A 6,354-nucleotide genomic window follows, 5' to 3' on the forward strand; every position below is an offset into this window, starting at 1 on the left:
TTCTACTTCCTATAACTCTTCCTCCAATCCCTCGTCTTCGCAAGGTAGAGCCGTCAAAAGCCAAGCTCCCATGGAGAAGAAGGAGAAGAAGAAGAGAGAGAAGAAGAAGAAGGAGCCTAAGGCGACTGGGGGCAAGCAAAAGACATCTGACAAAAATCCACACACAGCACAGACCGGGCCTAAATCACCATGTGTCATATGTAGAGGAGACCACTTCCATAGAGATTGTCCCTGTATTCCCTGGATACTAAGGGACTGGTCCCCTCGTTTGCACAATTCGGGAGCATCAACCTCTGATAGCCATGTTGAATGCTTACCGTCAACCAGCGAAAGTGAAGGTTCAAGACAGAGAGGGGGAGCAAGATCCCCCTGCAGACTGTGTGAAGGGGATCACGCCATCCACCGTTGTCCCTTCTTAGATGAAGCGAAGAGAGTTTTGGAAGATCGTCCGGTTTCACCGTTGAGACTTCCTCCTAGATACATAAAACTCGTGCCAAGTCCCTCGTTGGTTGAGAATACAGCTGGCCCGCTCAAGTGGTCAGCTGAAGCGTCAGTCATTGAAAATGAACTTACTGAATCCAGACCGGACGAAAGTCCAAAGGTCGAAACGGCAGTTGACCTGGTTCTTCCTTCAGAAGTTTCATCGTCAAATGACACCGTCACTGAAGATTCATCTTCAAATGGCACCCTCACTGAAGAGAATAAGGATGACACCATCCATATTCTTTTCATCAACACAGACTCTGATGAGCATCAGGGCAATGCGCCCATTCCTTTATCGCAGGAAGGAACATCGTCAGGGTCATATCCGGCCGTGTATTCGGTCGCACCACCAAGCAACCTAGTTGTATCCTTTGATTGGAATCAACTAGGCAGACCCCGGTTGCCAGCCAGTATACCATTCAGAATCATCGTCCAAATATACAGAATGGTAATGGCTGGCACTATCATTGATGAAGGGGCATCTGTGAGTATCCTTTCCTCTATTGCTTGGAAAGCACTGGGTTCCCCGGCGCTTTTGCCTGAGATAAGAAATCTCTCGGGTTTCGATAAAGGAACCAGTCGACCATTAGGGATCCTCCCCAATGTGCCTGTTACATTGAAAGGGAAGACCGTTCAGATGAACGTGATGGTCGTTCAAGGACCCTTGGATTATAACCTACTCCTTGGACGAGATTATATATATTGCATGGGAGCAATAGTCTCCTCACTCTTTAGAGTAATGTGTTTTCCACACGAAGGAAGAATGGTCAAGCTCGTAGACCAACTTTCATTTCCGGGATCACGCATCGCAAATAGTCACATACCAACCCTGAATGGTCTATTCAATCAAGAAATGTCTCCACCCCCAGTCCTCCTTCCCGATGAGTGCGAGTGATTCGGAAAGATGGGACTGGAACCCAGGGGGCATGCATCCTGGTCTGCTTTGGGTAGAGAAAACCTTGGGTATAAGATAGAATTTCCGCGAGAGAATATGACTGGTCCGTACCCCGTCCGTGGATGGAAGAGGGGTTGTTCTGGAATAGGATTCTTTTGTCAAAGTTACGTGTTTGACAAAGGTCATTCACCGTTGTCTATTTCGGTAGACAGTGCCGAGGAAATGTTTTGTTTGAAAGATTAACGAAACAATCTTTGGGTAACCAGAAAGAGGCAAGCCTCCCTCAATAACACAAATGTTTTGTCTTTGAGTAGTTTTCTTCTCTTGTCGCAAGTAGCTGCTCTCTTGTCGCAAGTAGCTGTTCTCTTGCGATCTTGCGAAAGATCTGTTAAAAGTTGGGCTGACGAGAAGACAAGTATCGCGTAAGACCCGTTAGACAAGTATCGTTAACATTAGACTGGCAAGACGACAAGTAGCTGTGAACACCCAAATAAAAACAGAGGTGGGAAGGAGGAGGGGCAACCTTGAAATTGTATTTTATACCTGGGGGCATGCAAACCTTTTGGAGTGCAAGCAAAGAGTGGTTATTTATCTGTTTTTAGGATTAACCGTTTCCGAACTTGCATAAAGAAAGGATGAGAGGGAGCATAGCTTTGGTAAGGCGCAAGCTCTATAAAAAATGGAATCTTTCAGGAGACATTCTTATCTTATGACTGGTATATCGAGCAGTTTTAGCATAAAGTTCATGCTCGTTAAAAAATAAACGCAAGATCCGAGCAGTTTTAACGCGGTCTTCATGCTCGTTAAAAAATAAATAAAAGCAGTGAGCAATGTTTCCCCCAGAGTTTAAGCTCATTTTTAAATAAAAAATGAACCTATTCCGGTAAATAACCTCTGTGATCGTAAATTTATCAGCCATAAAAATCCTTGGTCGTGTTTGCACCTGCCACCTCCACTGTCATTTGGCCGATCGTTCACCTACATATGATTGTTTACCCATTTTGAGGAACAGCTGCGAAGAGTGATTTCACCTAGCCATCCTTGTGACACTGCCGTGATTGGAAAATTCCAACCTGTACCTGGAATCTCTGCTATCCCTGTTTATCACTCGTTCCTCAAAAGACGAGTCTTCTTTGAGCTCTTTTCAACTGACTCGTAAAATATGAAAAGTTTGCCGAGTTTTGGCCTTCCAGCTCGTTAAAGTGACCGGAAGAGCTATCCCTCCTCTAGATTTTAATCTTTTTGGACCTGAGGGATTATTGCACAAAAAGGTCGAGCGCTTGTTTTATTCGGCTCGTTAAAGTTATCGAAAATTCATCCCTTCTGTATTGTTTTATACTTTTTCGGACTTAAGGGATTAGATGACGAAAAAGGAATTTTGGAGTTAACTTTCTGTACCTTTTCAGATTCTCTAAAAATGAAAAGGACCGAGTTTTCTTTGTCGTTAGACTCGTTAAAATGATTAAATAGCGACAAACTTGTCTTTAGACAAGAACGAGTTTCCCTATCGCTAGGCTCGTTAAAACATAGCGATGGGCTTGCCCGAAGGGCAGGTTATAGAACAAGCATATGTTATCCTCCTCAAGCTTGACAAAAATAAAGAGGTACTGGTCAGAAATGACTGGGGAAAAATTGGGAGAACCTCAAAGCTTTAATGGTAGCAAGTCGCTCATGAACATGACACTTTTCCTCCGTATCACATCGGGTTGGGTTGTTTCATTCACCGGTCTCATCACCATGGTCTCGCCAAACCATCCACATTTGGGGTAATGCTACCGATCCATCGCATCAGTGTCGTTATATGTTCAAGAGATGTTGTTCAGAAAGAGTCAACCGTGTCCCATCCACTGCCATACATTATCCTTCATCCACCCATGATCGCCACCCTGAATCATATGTCACAGATTGTTTTCACCTCCATTATAATCATTAGCTCCGTTCCGTGTCACTGATGTGGGATTCATTAAGGCCCTCCTTTGACGGATCGCTTCTTGTCGACTTCAGCTCATTATCCAAGAAGTTGATCTAGGAACAACCCCCTCAGTACTTTGAAGCTTGCATGCCTCAATGGCAAGTTTCTCACTTCCGGCGACAGGTATACATCAATGACCTTCGACCAAAAGATTTTGCGTGGTGTTCGACGCCAAGTCCTTTATTCACACCACGTGAATTGTACTGCAGTACCTTGAGGGTCATTATCATTATCGGTGATTCCTCTCGCGTTTGTTAACGGTTTACATCATTGACCGGTAATCAAGCGATGTCTTTCCATGTTCGACTTCAGCGCAATTCTCACATAGATCGACTTGTACTTAGAGTGAAGATCGAACGAGTTTGAAGACCCCGGATCTAGTTTCATCCATTCGGGCTGCGATATATATTCAGGAAATATAAAGACATTTGACATGTACATCATTGCAGCAGATGATCATCCTACTCAAAGGATGATAATTTCAGCAGAGAATTATCAGTCTATCATCAGACGATCGTCTGTTCTATGTACCAAAATGAATTTATAAAGCTGAGCATGGGAATGCCTGCCTCAGCTAGATCATGAAAGCAGAATGAAAAAATGTATTGTATTGTATTTTATTACAGGTCGCCTCTCAGCGATTGAATGAACTTCGGATCCTCCTGATAAAGCATTTCACCCGATAAACGACCTCATACTTTAGGGGGAAACTGTTATAGACATTTTTGTGCCTTACAGCATGAAGCATGAAATGTCCATAATCTGAGGGATCCAAAGTCCCTAAACATGTTGTTCCTACCCCTAGAGGAACGAGGTCAGCAAACCACAACACTGAATATCAGTTCTCCACCTGAAAACACTCAAAAACAAGATAATTCTGGATCATGTCAACTGCTCCACTGAGCATCTGCGCTGAATGTCAACTGCTCCACTGTCTACCTACGCTGAATGTCAACTGCAAAGAAGGCTACCTGCGCTGGGCGAGTTGGGACATGTGGCACAGTCATTCCTCAAGGTGGCAATGCCCAGGAAGCTTCCAAAATGACACTTGGATCAGGGAATTCGACTGGTGATGAGTAAGAGGGTCTAGATCTCCAAGTGGAAGCAAGAACCTCCAAGTGGACTCAAGAACTGAAGAATAACTGAAGTGGGAGAGGACACTAGTCAGCTTCATGCCAGCTTCAAGCTGACTCATCCTTTCTCCAAAACTCCTATATATAGAGCTCTCTCATGAAGTCTAAGGAGGCTGGAATCTTGTGAATGTAAGGAAGTGCTGTTGGTTTGAGTTTAGAACTATTGGGTGATTTGCTTTGAAGGAGGTGAAGAGGAGATTTCGTTTTGCTGGGAGGTGATGCTGGATTGGGCCTTTTATGGTTGTATCACTTCCTGAACTTTACTTCTTCCATTAATAAAGCATTTGAGGTTCTTCTATATGCATGTGTCTCAATGGTGTATTGTTATACTTGTGTATTTGATTTATTCTAATCCTTGAATCAATTATGAATGTATGCTTCTTGTAGTTTCCCTCTCTTGCCATTTTACAGGATCTTGGTGTAGCTGGGCCAGTGAAAGAGCAAGGAGCTGGGAGCAAGCAGCAAGGAGAGAAGATTAGATCAACCATTAGCGAAAGACATCGGTTAGTGGATCTCTTTCTCTCCTATTTTACTTTCATAAAGAAGAAACCTTAGATAGCTTTGCTTCGATTGTTGCTGAGGTATTATCACCCTTAGAGTGGGATAGGGTCATTCCGTATTGGATACTTTTCCCAACAACAAGATTCCAGCCTCATGAAGCTGACTAGTGTCCTCTCCCACTTCAGTTATTCTTCAGTTCTTGAGTCCACTTGGAGGTTCTTGCTTCCACTTGGAGATCTAGACCCTCTTACTCATCACCAGTCGAATTCCCTGATCCAAGTGTCATTTTGGAAGCTTCCTAGGCATTGACACCTTGAGGAATGACTGTGCCACATGTCCCAACTCGCCCAGCGCAGGTAGCCTTCTTTGCAGTTGACATTCAGCGCAGGTAGACAGTGGAGCAGTTGACATTCAACGCAGATGCTCAGTGGAGCAGTTGACATGATCCAGAATTAGCTTGTTTTTTAGTGTTTTCAGGTGGAGAACTGATATTCAGTGCTGTGGTTTGCTGACCTTGTTCCTCTAGGGGTAGGAACAACATGTTTAGGGACTTTGGATCCCTCAGATTATGGACATTTCATGCTTCATGCTGTAAGGCACAAAAATGTCTATAACAGTTGCCCCCTAAAGTATGAGGTCTAAGGAGGCTGGAATCTTGTGAATGTAAGGAAGTGCTGTTGGTTTGAGTTTAGAACTATTGGGTGATTTGCTTTGAAGGAGGTGAAGAGGAGATTTCTTTCTGCTGGGAGGTGATGCTGGATTGGGCCTTTTATGGTTGTATCACTTCCTGAACTTTACTTCTTCCATTAATAAAGCATTTGAGGTTCTTCTATATGCATGTGTCTCAATGGTGTATTGGATACATTCACAAGATTCCAGCCTCCTTAGACTTCATGAGAGAGCTCTATATATAGGAGTTTTGGAGAAAGGATGAGTCAGCTTGAAGCTGGCATGAAGCTGACTAGTGTCCTCTCCCACTTCAGTTATTCTTCAGTTCTTGAGTCCACTTGGAGGTTCTTGCTTCCACTTGGAGATCTAGACCCTCTTACTCATCACCAGTCGAATTCCCTGATCCAAGTGTCATTTTGGAAGCTTCCTGGGCATTGACACCTTGAGTAATGACTGTGCCACATGTCCCAACTCGCCCAGCGTAGGTAGCCTTCTTTGCAGTTGACATTCAGCGCAGGTAGACAATGGAGCAGTTGACATTCAACGCAGATGCTCAGTGGAGCAGTTGACATGATCCAGAATTAGCTTGTTTCTTAGTGTTTTCAGGTGGAGAATTGATATTCAGTGCTGTGGTTTGCTGACCTTGTTCCTCTAGGGGTAGGAACAACATGTTTAGGGACTTTGGATCCCTCAGATTATGG

This window comes from Pinus tabuliformis, chromosome 8 (genome assembly GCF_031772625.1).
Source record: "Pinus tabuliformis cultivar Carrire ecotype Pingquan chromosome 8, CPIR1, whole genome shotgun sequence".
Taxonomy (NCBI): Eukaryota; Viridiplantae; Streptophyta; class Pinopsida; order Pinales; family Pinaceae; genus Pinus; species Pinus tabuliformis.